General features: G+C 51.4%; 1 long non-coding RNA gene across 3 annotated transcripts in view; it reads left to right on the top strand.

Moving 5' to 3' along the window:
- Positions 1-15: 15 nt before the first annotated feature.
- The window catches only part of LOC309641119, a 35,501-nt gene continuing 17,284 nt past the window's right edge, over positions 16-18,232 (top strand). For 2 of the 3 annotated variants that reach the window (XR_014252529.1, XR_014252530.1), the window contains exon 1: positions 45-1,106. This is a non-coding gene — a long non-coding RNA (uncharacterized lncRNA). Of the gene's footprint in view, positions 1,107-18,232 lie in introns of all 3 variants that reach the window. The other variant, XR_014252528.1, reaches the window with a different exon arrangement.

Here is an 18,232-nt window from a genome sequence, read left to right as displayed (position 1 = left end):
GCTGCCATCAAAAGCTCCCACCCCGAAGGCTCACGGAGACCAGTGGGAGGAAGGGGCGTGGCTAACAACATTTCCTCGCCGGATAATTCGTAGTAGTATCTGCTCTTCAAGCTTATCTCGCTTGACTAATAGTTGTAGGAGATGTCAATCATCTCCGCCTCCCGCCCCCGCACAGCCTGAAAGTTCAGGAAAAGCAGTTCCAACATCGTGTATCCAGAAGCGGTGATAAAAGAAGCTTTCTGATTGGTCAGAGACTGGCTTGGCCCATCTTCGGGAGGAATGGGGACTCGCCGTATCCTCCCGCCCTTCTGGAGGTGGGTTCGCCCAGGAAGTGGGCCGGTCGGGAGCGCGGGAGGCTGGAGCAGCGCCTGCCCCGTGGACAAGGTGCCGTTGCCCAGGCGGAGTTTTGAGCTGGTTTGACTTCGCCGAGGTTCTTGTCGCTCCCCCAAGTCCCAGATTACGGGGAGCGCGGCCGTAAGGTGCATCAATCTCGCAGGGGAATCTGATTTTTAAAGCCCAGGGATATTATGCGCTTTAAAATGTAAAATATGAAAGTGTTAAAAGTGATGTCTGTGGAACAAGGACAAGTGAGGGATGTGGAGGAGCCGTTGGACTCAGGAATTGGAGGCTGTACTTTCCTCTGAGTCCAGCCCCTCTTGTAAAATGGACAATGTATCACATACCACATACGGAATGAAAGCGAGCCTCCAGGACACTTCCCATCCCACAGGGAGGCTCCGGAGATATCTGTGGACTTTCCGGGGAGACCCCTCTTGTTGGCGGTCAGGAACCCCAGTCTGCAGTCACTGCTGTCTTCCTGACCTGGGCAAGTCGCCTCACTCCTGAGCCTGTTTCCTCATTTTTAAAAGGGGCTAGTGGAACCCACCTTCTGGGGTTGTCCTGAGGCTTAGAAGAGAGAACCTCTGTAGGTGCCTGGGACATAGCTGGTGCTCAACGGTGACGAATGGATGAATGAGAAGAGATTTATCTGGACAGATTGGGTTTATCATCACAGTCATATGTTGGCCAGATGCATGCACCCCTCTTCTCACTCCCGCTGGTTCCCCTGGGATGGCTGGTGCTGAAAGGGAAGAGCAGCCCCTCAGGTAAGACGCCTGCCCCCAGGATTCGCCATCACATGCCTTTCATTTGGCTACTGGCCTTGTGCAGGGCAATGAACACACACACGCTCTATAAATCGCTGTGAATGCTTCAACCTTGAATGGGGAGTGAAACAATGCGAGTTGTCTGGAATTTTCTTTCCTTGGCAGTCATTCCTGGTGGTGTGGTTAAGACCTGTCTCCTGCATTTCCCTTACCTACTTGTCTTCTTTGGAGACATCGGGCAAGTCTGTCTCAGACACCCCAGGCCTCGGTGAGTCACGAAGCCTCTGCCTGGTCTTCCTGCCTTCGCCTCCATGCTGTCCTGTTAATCCCTTAAAGGACCTCTTGAGTGAGTCACCCTCCTGAGGCAGCTCCATGGGGCTCAGATGCTGAGGTCTGGGAGCCTCAGTTTCCTCATCTGCGAGGGGCGGGGGTGGTAATAATCGCACCTCCCTCCTAGGGCTGTCCTCCTCGGCACCACATCTGCTCTGGCCCTTTCCTTGCTGCTCCTGTGAGCGATTTTGGTCAGCACCATTGTAAGAGCATTTTGGATCTTCCCAGAGAGGTGGTAAACCCCATACGATGAATTCTACCACCCCATTCCACCATCCCAAGGGCCTTCTATACACCGTTGATGACGAAGCGACAGCAGCATGACTGTCACTGGGTTTTAGGTGATCAGAGAGTTTGGGAGCCGTGAGGGCCCTTGAGAAATTCTAGTCTCACCCTTCCCTGAGCAGCTATAACAGAGCTGGCGTTTGCTGAGCACACACTGAGTGCTGGCCTCATTCTGATTGCTTTAAAGAATTCATTAATTTAATATTCATGTGCTTATTTGATAGTGACAGTAACCCCTGTGAGGCTTGCATCATCCCTGTTTGATAAACAGGGAGACTGAGGCCCAAATGAGGTGAAATCCAATGCCCAAGGTCACAAGGCTAGTGAAGGGCAGAACTGGGAATTGAACGCAGGTAGACTATCAACCTCCTGCCCCTGACAGGGACCTCTCCTGCCTCTAATCCTCTCACACTTCTTCCCATCCTAGAGAGTAAATATTTATTGAGTTCACTGCACTAATAGCTCCTGCTGATTGAACATTAGATATGCCAGGCATGTACTAAACCCTTCACATCCTCTCTCTTGTTGGATGCAATGACTCTGGGAAGTAGAAATTGTCATTCCTTTCATTTCACAGGTAAGGAAACTGAGGCCCACAGAGAGCCCAGGCTCGTGCAACAAGCCAGCTAGAATCAGAACCAACCGCAGGTCTCCTGATCTTGGAACCGATGTTTTTTTTCCATTGCTTGATGTAGTCTTTCCTGTTTCATTAATAAGCTTTCCTTGAGCGCCTACCCTAGGCCAGGTCCTGAGCTAGTTGCTGGAGCCACGAAGTGAAGGTGACAGAGACCCAGGCAGCTCTGGCAGATCATGGACACGTGGGAATACCGGCCCAGTGCTGCAGGACCCTGTGTTTTCTAGAGGAGCCAGGAGTCTGGATTTTTTGTGTGAATTCCCCTGACTCTCAAATTTTGGCAACGAACTTCAATTTAAAACACCGCAGCTGCGTAGAATACCTCTGTTGTCCGGTTCACTCTGGGGGCTGCCCGTTTGTGACATTTAGTCAAGAAAGACAGACAAATGTGTGAACAAATCCTCTGACAAGGATCGATACAAGACCCCAAGGAGCACCCCGAAGCCTGGTTAGGTGGAGGGAGTTGGGAAAGATATTCTGGAAGGAGAGCCTTGAGAAGTGGGTAGGAATTTACGAGGCAGAGACAGGGGAAGGGACTTCCTGGGCAGGTGGAACAGCACGTGCAAAGGCATGGAGTTGTAGGAGTGAGTTGAGCATTTGGAGAATGGCAGGTGACTCTCTTGTCTTAGGTGTGAATGGGAGACCGTAAGAGATGGGTCTGACCCAGGCCTTTGCTCGAAACCAAATATACAGCGGAATGGCAAAAGAAAGTGAGGCAAGGCCTAGAACCTTCTTTGAGGGATTCATTCAACAAGGATTTTCTTGAGTACTACTTACCAAGTACCAGGGACTGAACCATCATCGTGGCTGTTCTCAGGGAGCATCCAACCCAGTGGGGAGGCAGGTAATCAAGCAGTGATGATCTATGACTGCTTGTGGTCAGGGTTGAGTAGGAAATGACTAGTTGCATTAAGAAAAAACATTCTATTCTGTGGTCCCTGGACCACACGGTGACTTGTTAGAAATGCCCATTCCCAGGTCCCACCCAGACCAACTGAACTCTGGGGGTGGAACTCACGATCTGTGTTTTTATAAGCCTTTCTGGTGATTCAGATGCATGCTCATGTTTGGGAACCACTGCTCTTAGGTCATGCCAGGACCCACATTTTTAACAAAAAAATATTTATTTATTTTATTTATTTATTTTCCTTTTTTTTTTTTGGCTGGGTCGAGCCTTAGTTGCTGCACACGGGGTCTTTGTTGAGGCATGCAGGATCCTTCCATTATGGAATGCGGTCTCTTCGTTGCGGCGCTCGGGTTTCTCTCTAGTTGCGGCACTTGGGCTTCTCTCTAGTTGTGTCATGTGGGTTTTCTCTTCTCTAGTTGTGGCGTGCGGACTCCAGAGCGCATGGGCTCTGTAGTTTGCGGCACGCAGGCTCTCTAGTTGAGGCTCACCAGCTCAATAGTTGTGGCACGCGGGCTGCCCCGTGGCATGTGGGATCTTAGTTCCCCGACAAGGAGGGATTGAACCCGTGTACCCTGCATGGAAGGTGATTCCTTACCACTGGACCACGAGGGAAGTCCCTGCCAGGACTCACTTTTATCCACTTTCTCTGGTTGCTTTACTATTTCTTAAACTCCCCAAGACCCTTCCTTCCTCAGGGCCTTTGCACTTACTGTTCTCACCATGACTGCACAACTTTCTCACGACCTTCAGCTCTTTGTTCAAATGTCATCTCCTTGGAGAGGCCTTCAGAAGCATCCAGTTGAAAGAATCGCCCCCAATCTGTCAGACTCAACTCCTCGTCTTACTTTACTTTCTTCATAGTATTCACCACTACCTGGTATTACTTTCCATATTAATTTGTTTATTTATCTAGTATCTGTCTCCCTCCACTAGAAGGTAAGCTTCATGGGAAAAGGGACTTGGTCTCTTTTGTCCTCCCAGCATCTGGGACAGTGCCCAGCATGGCGAGATGCTCAGGAAATATTTTTGAATGAATGAATGAATCTCATAGAGTTTACCCTTCTGGTCATTCCTTCATTCATTCAACAAGCACCGATTCTAGAACCAACTCTTGTGCAGGTAATAGGCTTACTGTTGGAAGGGGTGCCATGGCCATTTGGACGGGGGCAGCCTGATGCCTGGGTCTTCCACACCCCCACCTCCCTGGCATTGCACAGCCAGCTCCCAACCCATAGAACCTCCAGACCTTCCAGAACTTCCAGACCTGAGGGCTCCGTGGAGGAGGAGGGGTTAACAGCGCTGCTTCCCAAAGCCAAGGACTAGGCTGTTTGGGCTGATTGGGAAGCGAGGGCTTTGGGTGAGAAGGAGGCGGAGAGGCAGCTCCTGACAAGTCCTTCCCAGGGAATGTTCAATCATCCTGGGGTTGAATACTTCCTGACAGCCCTGACAAGCAGCGTGCATCTGAGCTGCGGCTCGGTGCCAGGGACACCTGCAGTATTCCACGCACGGTGCCCTGGCCGATCGTGCCCACTTCAGGGTGCAAGTCCCTCTGCCGTGGTTCCAGAGGTTTCTGCTCTGCCTGGGCTGCTCCTCAGAGTCCCAAGCTTGTAGAGTGTATTAGCAGGACTGTTGGATGCAAAGCAATCCCACTGGGGACATAGAAGCTTTAGGAGAAATGAGTGGGGAAAGGCCTCTTGAGAGTTAATCGGCATGAATCCTCAGGAAGAATACCTTTCATGCATTAAAGCAGACTTGCTCTGATGCCCTCATGTGAGAGGGCAGTGCAAAAGAGAGGGCTAGTAGATTTGTAGGAATTTTATATATTTGGATCAGGGTTTCTTCATCTTGGTACTATTGACATTTTGGATTGGCTAATTCTCGGTTGTAGGGGCTGCCCTGTGCATTATAGGATGTTTGTCAACATCTCTGGCCTCTACCCATTAGATGCCAGAATCATGTCCCTCGTTGTGACACCCCAAAATGCCTCCAGATATTGCCAAATGTCCCCTGGGGGGGCAAAATTAACCATGGATGAGGACCACTGATGTATGAACTCAGTGGGTAGGGATTATTGATTTTAAAATTGAAATCTGAAAGGATTGGGACTCAGACTTTCTGCATTGGAATCCTGCTTTGCCTCTTAAGCTCAGCTTCCTCATTGCTGCACGTCTGGGTGCCACGAGCATCAGCTGAGTTAACACATGACAAGTAAGGGTTCTAGACCCGCACCTGACACGTCATGAGATTCAGTAAACACCCGCTCTTATTAACAGCCATTGGGACGCTGATGAATCCCCCTAGGGGGATCTATAATGCAGCGGTGGCGTCTGTTTTACAATTTCCTATAATGCACTGTGTCGCAGCTGCCTTCTGGTACACTGCTTTCTCATGGTAATGACCTTTGCTGTTCAGTTTTCCGCTGTTCACGTGGGCCTGGTGGTTTATGTCTCCGCTGATGCAGTACCCGGCGGTGGCCATCTCGGTAAAGGGCAGAGGAAATGTGACTGACTCACCTTCTGTGTGCCTAGAATGCAAAGTGGAGCCCTGAGCTGTGGCCTCGGAATTGCACAGAGGCTGCGATATCCCAATTCTGTCAGCAGGGAGCAGCAGCAGCTGGGAAAATGCCCGCTGCTGCAGGAGGGCGCCAGGGGCTGCCTCGCTGTTTTGATTTACTTCGCTGCTGCAGGTATTTCAAGTTGAGCAGATCAGCCCTCCAGGGCCACCCGAGGTTTCCTTTAGCAGCCCATGGTAGTTTATCTGCGGGAGCCAAGAGTTGCTTTTGGAGAACATTCTACATTTAACATGTCTGTCCATTTCCAGATGGCTCAGTCTGAACCTAGGCCAAATTGTGCTAGGGACAAAGTTAAACTGGTTCCTGTTGTTCTATGTTCCTTTCCCCCTCTGCTCACTGCACCCCATCCTGCCCCTTATCTGAGTGACACAATGCCCTTCCCAGAAAGCACCCCAAGCAGCTGCACCCTATGCTCAGGCGCCATCTTTCCTTGTTCCCCATCCTGCCCCCACCATAGAAACTCAGCAGTCCAGAGTCTCATTCTCGCATCATTTCCCTGAGTCCACTCTTGACCTGCTCCATTGCATTTTCTACCCAGCAGCCAGGGTCATATTTAAAAATTAAAAATTTTAAACAGACAGTCTCTTCCCTAGCTTTAAAATTTAAAAGATGGAAAAGAGTACACAGAAAACATTTCCTCCCACCCTTGACCATAGGCCTGCAGTCACCATCCCCAGGGGCTACCACTCTTAACAGTTCCTCATACATCCTTTCAGAGAGATTTTATGTACATTGCAGCAAATATGCATGAATGTTCTTTCTTAACCTTTCTCTTCTCCTTTGCCCCACAAATAGAAGCTGCCACACACGCTTCTGCACTTTGCTTTTTTCCATCTAACCATATACTTTGGAGAGGTTCCGTGTCAGTACCCACAGGGCCCCTTGTTCTCTTTTTTTTTTAATCGCAGTGTCCTCTTCAATTGCAGAAAGTGGTTTTCTAAATCTTGTCGTACTGCCACTGCAACCTCCTCAAAGGCATCCTACTGCCCTGGGGGGTAAAGTCTGCTTCCCCCAAAGAGCTGCCAAGCCTGGGGAGCAGGCCACTGCCTATCTCCAGCTTCATCTCACTTTCTGTGCCCTGGGAAGGCTGGCTTTCTCCATCCTCAAACTTGACCTGCTTCTCCTGCCCCAGGACCTTTGCCCCTGCTGTCCCCTCCTAACCTAGTTTACTCCTACTGTGTTTTTCTCAGCTCAAGCATCACTTGCTCCATGTGTCCTGTACATTCCATTACAGTGGTGACCATTGTCTGTAGTTATTGGCACTGTAGCATGGTCATTAAGTCACGGGCTCTAAGGCCATACTCCTGAGGTTCAAATCCCAGCTCAGCCACTCTGTGCCTGGGTGACCTTGGGCAGCTCGCCACACCTTTCTGATGAGTGGAATGAGAGCAGTAGATCCTTCGTCCTGGGCTTTTGTGGGGAGGATTCAGTGACTAGATGAGCAAGCACAGAGCAAGACTCCGTGGCTGTGGGGATTGCAGCACATCTCTTTTGTAACTGAAAGTGGGGTCCAGCCGCTCGCAGCTCAAAAGCCAATAAAGAGGCAAAGTTTGTGGAAAGGAAAGTCTGCTTTATTTCAGATGCCACCAACCAGGGGCTGGGGGGAAGGGGGAGGGCGGACTCCTGTCCAAAGGCCGACGCCCCCCACCCCCCCTCTGACAACCAGTGGGCAAGAGCTTTTATAGGTGGAGGGAGGGGGCTACCTGCAGAACAGCACAGTCAGCTCTGACAGTCATTTTGATTGTTTTAAGTACAGTTAATCTTCAGTTCCAGGGTCAGTTTATTCCCATTTCTTTGAGGCCAATTCTTGGAATTGTGGCAGCTTGTGTCATGGCTACAGTCTGGTCATCATGTAGTTAACTTTTTCCATCTGGCGGGAGTTTCAGTATCTATAAGACAGCTCACAGGATATGGCTCAGAATATTATCTATAGCCCTTGAGAAGAAACTGAAGGTCCTTGACTTTGCTTAATGACTAAACTACTATTATTTGGTCTCCTTTGACTGTTTTCCTTTGTTTCTGCATTTTCTCACTTCTCTGATTAAACTTATTTTTTAGCTAAAGTTTTTCCACAGACAAAAGGCAGGCGGAGGACATGGGGGGCAATGACCATAGGGTCCTGCTCTGTTTCACTTTCACCTGCTGCATGCAAACCCTGACAGTAAGGGCTGTGTCTCTTTTGCAGGTGTCAGACCCCAGTGCCTGGTGCAGAGCAAGAATTGTAGAAATATGGGCCAAACCAACTGGGCGTATTTACATATTAGAAGGAATCTCTGGAGGAATCGTTGTCTTAACCCACTAGTTTTTTTTTTTTTAAATTTTAATTAATTTTATTTATTTATTTATTTTATTTATGGCTGTGTTGGGTCTTCGTTTCTGTGCGAGGGCTTTCTCTAGTTGTGGCAAGCGGGAGCCACTCTTCATCGCGGTGCGTGGGCCTCTCACTATTGCGGCCTCTCTTGTTGCGGAGCACAGGCTCCAGACGCGCAGGCTCAGTAATTGTGGCTCACGGGCCCAGTTGCTCCGCGGCATATGGGATCTTCCCAGACCAGGGCTCGAACCAGTGTCCCCTGCATTGGCAGGCAGATTCTCAACCACTGCGCCACCAGGGAAGCCCAACCCACTAGTTTTTGAACCACGCCTCTTGTGTTACTAGTTAATAATAACAGCCAACGGTTGTTGGCCCTGGTGCCAGGCTCGTCCTTAGATTATTTCCTCTCATCTTTACAGCAATCCTGACAGGTAGGTAGCATCATTAGCCCTATTTTCCAGGTGAGGAAACTGAGGCACAGAGAGGTTTAGCAACTTGCCAGAGGTCACACAGGAGCAGAGCTAGGAGTCAAACCCAGGAAGCCTTCTAGGAAACAATAAACGTTTAAAAAACGTTGTCTTCACTCAAAGATGGCCATCTCTGTGACTGAGTGTCGGCTGTTCCCCGGGGGTACCCTTCCCATCCATCACTGCCTGTTTCAATTCTAGGCAGGTCTCGAGACCCAACTCCAGTACCCCCTCCTTCCTCCAACCTGGCAGCCCATGTCCTGATCTACCTCTGGACTCCTGGAGAGAGAAGGTGGCCAGTCCCTCCACCTGGGTTCGGGCCCCCTGCTGTCCCCTCTTGCTCCTGGGCCCTCTATTTCCTCTGCCCACTTCCGCCCCACCCGCCTCCCCCCATGCTGCCTACACAAGCTCAAGCCGTTCCTGGCTCTCCAGAGGAGACCATCCCTCAGTCCTGCGTTCCCCACACCTCCCTTCAAAGTTTGGCTCCTCCGAGGAGGATTTGCCCATCCCTCTTTCATTCCCTCACCGCCCACTGATTCCATAACCTGCTACAGACAGACACCCCCTCTGTGTCAAAGGTCACTCATGGCCGAGTGGTCCACTGCAATGCCAAGGCTGCAGGGATGGGGGACGCTGTGCCCTTACTACGTGCCAGGCCCGCGATAAGCACTCAAGCCTCATGGTACCCTGTGAGGTGAGGATGAGAAAACCGAGGCGCAGGGAAGTAGAGCAGCGTGCCTAGGATCACACGCTTGAAACAGTGGGGCCGGCTTCGGATCCAGGCCGGCTTGTGCCAAGAGCCACGGCCGCTGTCTGCGATAGGGCACCTCTGCCGCTTGGCAGGCCTCTCCTCCCTCCTGGCCCTCTCTCCGCCTTGCTTGGTGACACCTCTTCTCCTGGCCCTCCACCTGCCTCCCCAGTGTCTTTCTCCAAAGCACTGGCGGAGTCTCTGCTCCCTGCAGCGAGACGGTGGCCCCCAGGGCTGTCAGCCTGCCCTCCAGGCGCTCCCTGGCGAGTGTGCTCAGGCCACAACTTAACGCCTACCGTGGGCCACGTGACGTGGCTGGACCTGGACTCGCGATTCCTCACCCCTCGCTCTCAAAGAGTTCCTGTGCGGCTCAAAACTGACTCAGCCTGTTGCCTCAGACATGCTTGGCAAACTGTAAAGTGCTGGGCAAAGTTAAGGGCTGTCACTTTTACCGTGATCGGCTCCCTTCCGAGGTCGATTCCTGATCTCTTGCTCCAAGGATTCTTGGGACACGTCGTCAGCACCCGAATGTGGCATCCGTGGGTTGGCATCTGGCAGCCTTCGAACAGACTGGAAATACCTGACAACCGTTCAGAATGCAGAGTCGAGGGGCCTTTTCTAGATGGAACCACGGGGCTAAACACGGGCTAGTGAGCATGTTGCCCTACGGGGTGGCCTCCAGGCCCACCTGCCAAGCCTCTGGTCGCTGTAAACAGGCGTGATCGCCTGGAGACACAGGCATCCCTCGCTTTAGAAGAGGGAGCTGGCAGGACACGAGCCACCCAGAGCCTCTTGACTTATCCTGCCCGGGGGCTGTGTGCCTGATGGTGCCAGAGTGACAGGGGGATGGACTTTTAAGTCAACAGATCTGGATTCAGAGCCTGATCGGAACAAAAAGATGGCTCTGGTCTCGCCTCTCAGTGAGACGACCCTCAGTTTTCCCAAAGATAGTTCTGACGTCTTGCTTGCTGGGAAAGATTTTTAAGATCTCATGAGGAAAGAAAAAAACAGTTTGGGGATATTTGAAATGAAGAATAGATACCAAGTCGTGTGGAGTCGTCCCTCAAAGGGCTGGCACTTCAAAGCTCAAAGCTCTGCCCTGTTCTCTCAAACTTCAACAGTCAGTGCATCCATTTTCCAGAGGAGGAAACAGAGGCTTCGATAAATGATTTAAAAGACGTGTCTGACGCCACATGGCTAGTGGGAAGGGAGAGTGGAATTCGAATTCATATCTTCTCTCTCCAAATCCAGTTCCACTGCTTAGTGGCCTTGGGAGAGCTCATGAACTCGGCTGAGCCTCTGTTTCATCATCTGTAAAATGGGACCAATGACCTACCTCAGAGAGCTGTGAGGATTAAACAGGATAATGTAAACCACTTGATGCAGCCACAGAGTAAACACCCAACAAATACCGGCAGTTATTACTACTTTAGGACTCGCTGTTATTAATGAATGAATGAATGAATGAATAACTTAAATGTACTTCTGCCCTCTCCCGGGCCTAGGAAGCTTCCCTTGCAAGAAACCCCAAAAATGAAGGCAATTTCCTTTAGATGGAAATAAAGGCCCACTGAAGCCGTGTATGGTGGCAGAAGATTTGGCCCTCATTTCCTCTATGTCATTCACCTTCTTGAAGGATCTTTCCCAAAGCCAAGAAAGGGCTGGCCTGCTGTGCAGACCATCCACGATGATCTCTCCAGCGATGCTGACAAGGTGGCCTTTTGTGATGATTATGCAGGAAGCCTTCCAATAACTGACCCTCCGCTGCAGCAAAAAACTTTGAATTTTGCAAGACTGCGGCATAGCAATTTCTCATCTGACGCTGGCTCACCCTGCAAGTCTCACGGCCAACCCAGAATTGTCTCTGAAGCGCTCTGCCCAACTGACTGCCCTCTGCTCGTTTCTCAAGAGGTAACAGGTGTGAGATTCAGAGGAGAGGGTGACAAGTGGCCCGGGACCTGGAGAAGCTGGAGTGGTAAGAGAGGGGCCGGCTTCTCGCTGGAGCACATCCAAGTCGGCACTGCGGGTACCGCAGTGAATACAGAAAATGCTAGAATGTTCAAGGGCCTCCACAATCAGAGCAGCTTCCACGCTGGTCCCTTGGCTGCTGCTTCCCTGCTGCATCCTGCTCTTGGTGGCAGATAGCCAGCTACTTTTTAATTTGTGTCCCTAAATATGGGACACACATCATTTATGTATCCCATAGGGCAGAGGACTGTAGTGGATCTGAGCTGGGGCTCTGGGGTCAGATAAACCAGGGATGGTTTTTGGTTTTTTTTATTTTTTTTGGCTGCGTTGAGTCTTCATTGCTGCGCGCTGGCTTTTCTCTAGTTGTGGCGAGCGGGGGCTACTCTTCCTTGCGGTGCGCAGGCTTCCCATTGCGGTGGCTTCTCTTGTTGCAGAGCACGGGCTCTAGGCGCGTGGGCTTCAGTAGTTGTGGCTCACGGGCTTCAGTAGTTGTGGCTCACGGGCTCCGGAGCGCAGGCTCAGTAGTTGTGGCGCACGGGCTTAGTTACTCGGCGGCATGTGGGATCTTCCTGGACCAGGGCTCGAACCCGTGTCCCCTGCATTGGCAGGCGGATTCTCAACCACTGCGCCACCAGGGAAGCCCAACTCCAACACTGTTTTGGTTTGGGGTTTGCCCAGAAGCAGACCCTGACCAAGGACTTGAGCACAGGGTTTTATGGTGAACAGATTCCCAGAAGTACCGCTCGGGGGGTGGGGACATGAGACAGGGAGGGAAGAGGGACCAGGAGGGCACGGCACTAAGCCAACTGCCGCTGTGGGCAGCTCAGCCCCCTGGGGACTCAGGGACACTGCGTGGAGCCTGGAGTCACCCCAACTCGGCTGAGGGAGCTGGCGAGTTCTTATCCGCCCCACCATCCGGCAGTGGTCGGAGCTGCACAGCTGTTACTCTCCACACATCCGCCTTGCCCTGTGCGGGGGCTGGACGTCCACAGCCGGGAACCAAAACCCCTTGGACGGCGAGTCTGGGGTCTTCAGGGTGAGAGGTGAGGGCACTGCAATAACTGCTGTGATCACTCCCCCCACCCACAGTCCTCTAACCTGTCTCTGCCTCAGTCTCCCAATCTGTTAAAAACGGATAACAATACTCATTAGGGAAAGGAGATGCAAAGCATGCAGCGGAGGAAGTGCTCACTACTGTTGCCATTATCATTATAGTTTGCCGCCCGTCCTTCTGGAAGGCCCTGCTCCTCTTAGTTAACCAATGAACTTCTATTTATCCTTCAGATGCCCAGCTTAGGTGTCACATTTTCTATGGCACCTACTTTTCTGTGTGTATTAGCGTCCTGGGGCTGCCATAACAAATGACCACAAACTTGGTGACTTCAAATGGCAGGAATTTATTCTCTCATAGTTCTGGAGGCCAGAAGTCTGACATCAAGGTGTCAGCAGGGCCATGTTCCCTCCAAAGGCTCTAGGGGAGAATCCTTCCTTGCCTTTTCCAGTTTCTGGTGGCTGCTGGTATCCTTGGCTGCAACCAGGGACTGCAGAGGACTCCATCCTCTGCCTCTGTCTTCACGTCAGCCTCTTCCCTGAGTATCTTCTCCTTTTCTGTCTCTTATAATGATGCCTGTCATTGGATTTAGGGCCCACACTAATCCAGGATGATCTCATCTCGAGACCCTTAACTTAATTACATCTGCAAAGACCTTTATGCCAAATAAGGTCACATTCAGAGGCTCCAAGTGGACATACAACCCACTACACTACATTTTACAAATTTTCTTTAATTATGATTGCATTGGTTTGAATTATATTTGCTGCATGTACTAACCACAGCAACTTAACCAATAGGGGTTTATTTTCTTCCTGTCGCAAGCACTCTCAAGGTTGACAGCTTCCCGGCTGGTACAATGGCTTCAAGGAACCATGAGGGACCAGACTCCTAGCTTTCTGATGGCACCGTCACCAGCTGCGTCTTTAATCTCCATGGCCGTAAGAACGCAGCTCTGTCTTTGGACACCAAAGCTGCATCCTAGACAGGGTGAAGGAGGAAGGCAGAGGCCAAAAGATTAAGGGGATCTGCTTCTCCGGAAGCTTCCCTGCAAGCCTCACCCAGGGATGTCTGTTTATATGTCATAGACCAAAACCGTGTCCCCAGGTCAGGTATTTTTCTCAGGGTACATTGCTGTCCTGCCCCCAAATGGGATTGTGATAGAAAGAAAAAGGTGAGAATTAGTGAAAAGTAGGCAACTATAATGATGAGTAGGCAAATTATAGTATAATATAATATAATATAATATAATATAATATAATATAATATGATACAGTAAGTCCCCTATATATGAACCTTCAAGTTTTGAACTTTCGAAGATGCTTCGAACTTCCAAAGATGTGCATTCGAATGTCCAGTCATGTAAGTTAGTTCATGTGTCTGGCATACATTGTCAGGTGCATGCATCTGACAACAAGTGGTTGTGCTTTTGTGTACTTGACTGTACAGTACTATATAAAGTACAGTAGTACAGTATCTTTATTTCAAGCCCAGGAAGTCCGGAAGCAAACATAAAAGCAGAGGTGATGTAGCTGGTACTACTATACTTTTCAAGGTACTGTAAGACTTTAAGTGTTTTCTTTATTTTTTGTGTTTGTTTTTTATGTATTATTTGTGTGAAAAGTATTATAAACCTATTACAGTACAGTACTATATAGCCGATTGTATGAGCTGGGTACCTAGGCTAACTTTGTTGGACTTACGAACAAATTGCACTTACGAATGCACTCTTGGAACAAAACTCATTTGTATATAGGGGACTTACTGTATAATATAATATAATATAATATAATATAATATAATATAATATAATATAATATAATATAATATAATACAATATAATACAATACAATACAATACAATATAATATAATATAATATATATTGCCTGTAAGCAATTAAAAGTCACATCACAGATCTCTCCCCAAGTTATTATGGAAAATTCACAATGTCTAGTTTAAAGGACGCACTATAGTGTGTTTGTGGATGGCCCATAATTTTCTCAACCTCGTCCCTCCTGGTGTTGCAGCAGCCTCCTTTCTGCACCAAGGCCTGGCCCGAGGGAGAGAGGGGCCAGGATGTGGGCATTCTGGGAGGGACCAAGGTGAGCCCTGTGGAGTGGCATCAGGCGCAGTTGCATCTGGCAGTAGTGCTGTTAGTAGGAGTCAGCACCAGGGCCAGGAGGTGGTGAGCTCACCAAAGGGACAGCAGAAATCTGCAATGGACCTGGTGACATCGGCAGGTCACCTTCCCGAGGTGGCGTTCTGAACACTGGGTCAGGTCGGGAGGGAGAAAATAAAAAGAGCAACCTGGAAACTTCTCTGCTTCTCTAGGACATGGTACCCTCTTTGGATCCACCCGCCTGACATCTGTGCTCAATAAATATCCAGTGGATGACTGATTTAACAAGGTAGCAAGCAGCCAGCAGGAGATAAGAGGATTTTTAATGGCCCGTAAGTCGGCTTAGATCACAGCATCTCAGAGTTGGAAGGAAGGCTGTGTCTAGGGAACTCTCCTGCTGATGCATGACTTCTTTCAGCCAGTTCCCTCCTCTCCACTTGCATGCCTCTCATGACAGGATGCTCACTGCCACACAGGACAGCCGGCTTTACTGCCCAGCAGCTTGAAGGGTAGACAGGGCTTCCTGAGGTTCAGTCAAGAGTTGTTGCCTTGTAAGTTCCCCTGGTGGGTCCTGGTTTCGTGCCTGCGGAATCACACAGAATGAACCCAGTCCCTCCTCAGGCTTGGATGTAGGGGAAGCAGGAGAAAAACGTGGGCTCTAGCTCTGGATCTAGGCTCCTTGTGGTTTGAATCTTGGTCCTGTTCCCCATCAGGTGAAAAGTGAGTGGGGTCAAGCAAATGGGTCCTGGAGTCTCAGCCAAGATACTTACGCTCCATTTCCTCATCTACAAAATAGGGATAATGAGGGTTATCTGGCTTGGGTACCACCACGCATGGGGCAGCCTGCCCTCGGCCCTTGGGAGCCTCAAAGCTGATCCCCATACCTAACCTCTCTGAACTTTAGTGTTTTTCACCTGTTGTCTTCCTTAGAGGGTCACGGTGTGGATTAAGAGGTGGTATATTATATACAAAACGTCTGGCGCATATTAAGTGCTCAAAGGAGGAAGAGGCAGATGTGGACGGAGGCTCTGTCCAGCCCCAAAACTGGAGCCTGGCACAGTCATATTCTCCAAGTCCATGGCTGAAAGAGAAGAGCGTCTCCGACCCCAACTTTCCCCATCCATCCTTCTCCACCTCTGGTCCTTCCTCGCTCCCCCCACCCCACCCCGCCGCCATCTGCGTGCTCTCCCTGCTCTTGGGCATTCAATGCATCATTCAGCTCTCTGCCCAGGTGCAGGCTGCTCCCGCTCTTATCAAAGGGCACCAGGAACCCATTTGCCGGCTCCTCCTCCCAGCCCCGAGCTCCCTCCTACCTGCTCCCGGTCTGTCCCAGACAGAAGGGAGACAGAGATAATGAGCGAGGCTCCTCTGAGCATAACAATGAAGAAAAGGAGTCGCGTTCAGCTGATGAGCAAACGAGGAAGGGGGCTCAGAGGGTGACTGACGAGGTGTTGGGGCGATGGATGCTGGGTGGTCGGAGGCTGGTGACACTCGGCCTACAGCAGGGGATGCTGGGCAGGCGGGACTTCCCCTGTGCCCCTCCCTCCTTGCTGAGTTAGAAGGTCCCTTTGGATGAGGCACCCTTTGGATGGCAGGGTGGGAAAGCAGGAGACAAGTTCAAGTCCCCGTTCTGCTCTGCACTTCTGTGTGGCCTTGAGTGAGTCACTGGCCACGCTGGGCCTCTGTGGCCACATCTGCGTCATGCCACCATTTCGTGTGCCAGGCCCTGGGATCCAGCAGGGAACCCCACAGACATGCCCTCAGCATCTTACGATCTCTGGGACACATGGCTGTGAATTAGCTGGTCATACTCCCCCTCCTTTTCACCTGTGATGGGGAGAGTTTAGGGGCTCTGACCCCAGCTGGGGGCATCGTCCAGGTGGCTTTCCTGAGGATGAAGAGGACTGAGCCAGGGAAAGAGGGGTGAGGAGGGCAGGGAAGGTAGAATGGTCCAGGCTGAGGGACCAGCTTGGAGGGAGAAGGCAAAGATGGAGGATGGGGTTGGGGAGAGGGAGGTCACACCGTCCCTGGGGGCAGGGAAGGCTGGGCTTGGCTTTTTATCTTATAAAATGATTTATAGAATACTTTATTGTAAATATATTTTAAATATATTACAGAATTATAAATAAAAGAAGTTTATTTTATTCTCCAGAAGGGGCAGTCACTGGGTAGTTTTAAGCAGAATGATGTGACCTGGTCTGTTTTGGAAAGGGCTGTTGGGGGCTCTGTGCGGAGAATGGATTAGGGAGCAGGAGATGAGACCAGAAGACAGGGTAGGAGACCACTGCAATGATCCAGTGGCCGGGGCAGCTCCCACCAGCGTCTCTCAGAGCCTGGTTGAAGCCAGGTCATACAGTAAACTTCCCCGTTTATAAAAATGCCAAACCTGAGTTACCAACAGCGACTGGCAGAATCACCTCACTGGAAGAGATGCCAAAAATGCTAATTGGAGGCTCTTCACAAGTGTGAGACCCAGGCCACATGGCTCCATGGAGTAGCGCCCCTACCAAGCCCATGATCAGGCCTGGACTCAGGCGGTGGCCGCCAGGGAGGAGGTGGACTTGGCAACTGATGGCCGGGGTGTCACTTGTCATGACACCTCCTCTGACTGCACCACTGCTCCCCCCGCCCCCGCAAGGTACCCCTACCTTGTCCTGACCTTGTCCTGCCCAGGCTCTAGGCAAATCCTTTCCAAAACAGGGCCCTGGAGCCAATGTCCTGTGTCCCCTACGAGGTCAAACAAACGCGCTTGGTGATTGCACCACGTGCTGCCCCGGGTCTGCATCGTGATGTGCCAGCTGTCGTTTGGGTGCAGGGCGGGGGGCGCTGAAGGCCACCCCAGACCAGTGGCAGTGGCAGCTGTCACTGTTCCTGACCCGTGTCCTTCTCGCGGGGCCCTGTACTGGTTTCTGTGGGAGACGCTCCGGCTCCCCAGCCCCTCTCCTGTAATCCACATGGGCCACGCGTAGGGCGGCCCCTCTTCATCTGCCCAGTCCTCAGTGTCCAAAATTGGGCCCCGTTAGACTTCATATGGAAACCCAGGTCGGCCCTGGTCCTGACTGCTGTCACGAGCGCGTGTGCACACACGTGCGCTCACACCCACCAGCTCATACACACCGTCTCTTGCTCACACGTACTCACACGCTCAGGCCCACCCAGGCCCACTTCCAGCCCCTTGACCTCTGGCTCACCTGCTGCCTTCTCAGCCCCCGAGGCCTAGTGCCAGGCTGATCCCCGGCAGGGCGGCCCTCCGGGGCTTGCCACTGCCTTGGCCCAATTCCCGGTTCTGGCCCCAAGTCCCCTCCCAGGCCCGGGAGTGCTGGCTCTGTCCGGCTGCTACCATGGAAGGTGGCCCATCCATCCCCGCCTCTCAGCCTGGATGCTGATGGGTTGCCTGCCCAGGCCTCCTCCTCAGTGAGAACCTTCCCTGACAGCCCCACCCAGGGCAACACCTCAGGGCCCAGGGGAAGGGTCAAGAGACACCACTGGGTACGGGGTCTGGAAACATGACACGGGAGGGGAGAACACTGCTCCACTTCCCACCCCAAGGCTGTCGTGGGCAAGAGCAGAAGCCATCCTGCAGGGCCGCTGCCATGCTTGCCCACCCAGCTTCCCTCCCCTCTTCTGATTTCCACCGGGACCTCTCTCCCCTACTCTTCTCCAGACTTGAGCTTTCTGTGTCACTGACCCTGCCTGTGTCCATAGATGGGCACCTTCCAGAATGGGCCAATCA

This window comes from Balaenoptera physalus (assembly GCF_965194825.1).
Source record: "Balaenoptera physalus genome assembly, chromosome: 13".
In the NCBI taxonomy this organism is placed as follows: Eukaryota; Metazoa; Chordata; class Mammalia; order Artiodactyla; family Balaenopteridae; genus Balaenoptera; species Balaenoptera physalus.
This window is presented reverse-complemented; position numbering and strand designations above follow the sequence as displayed.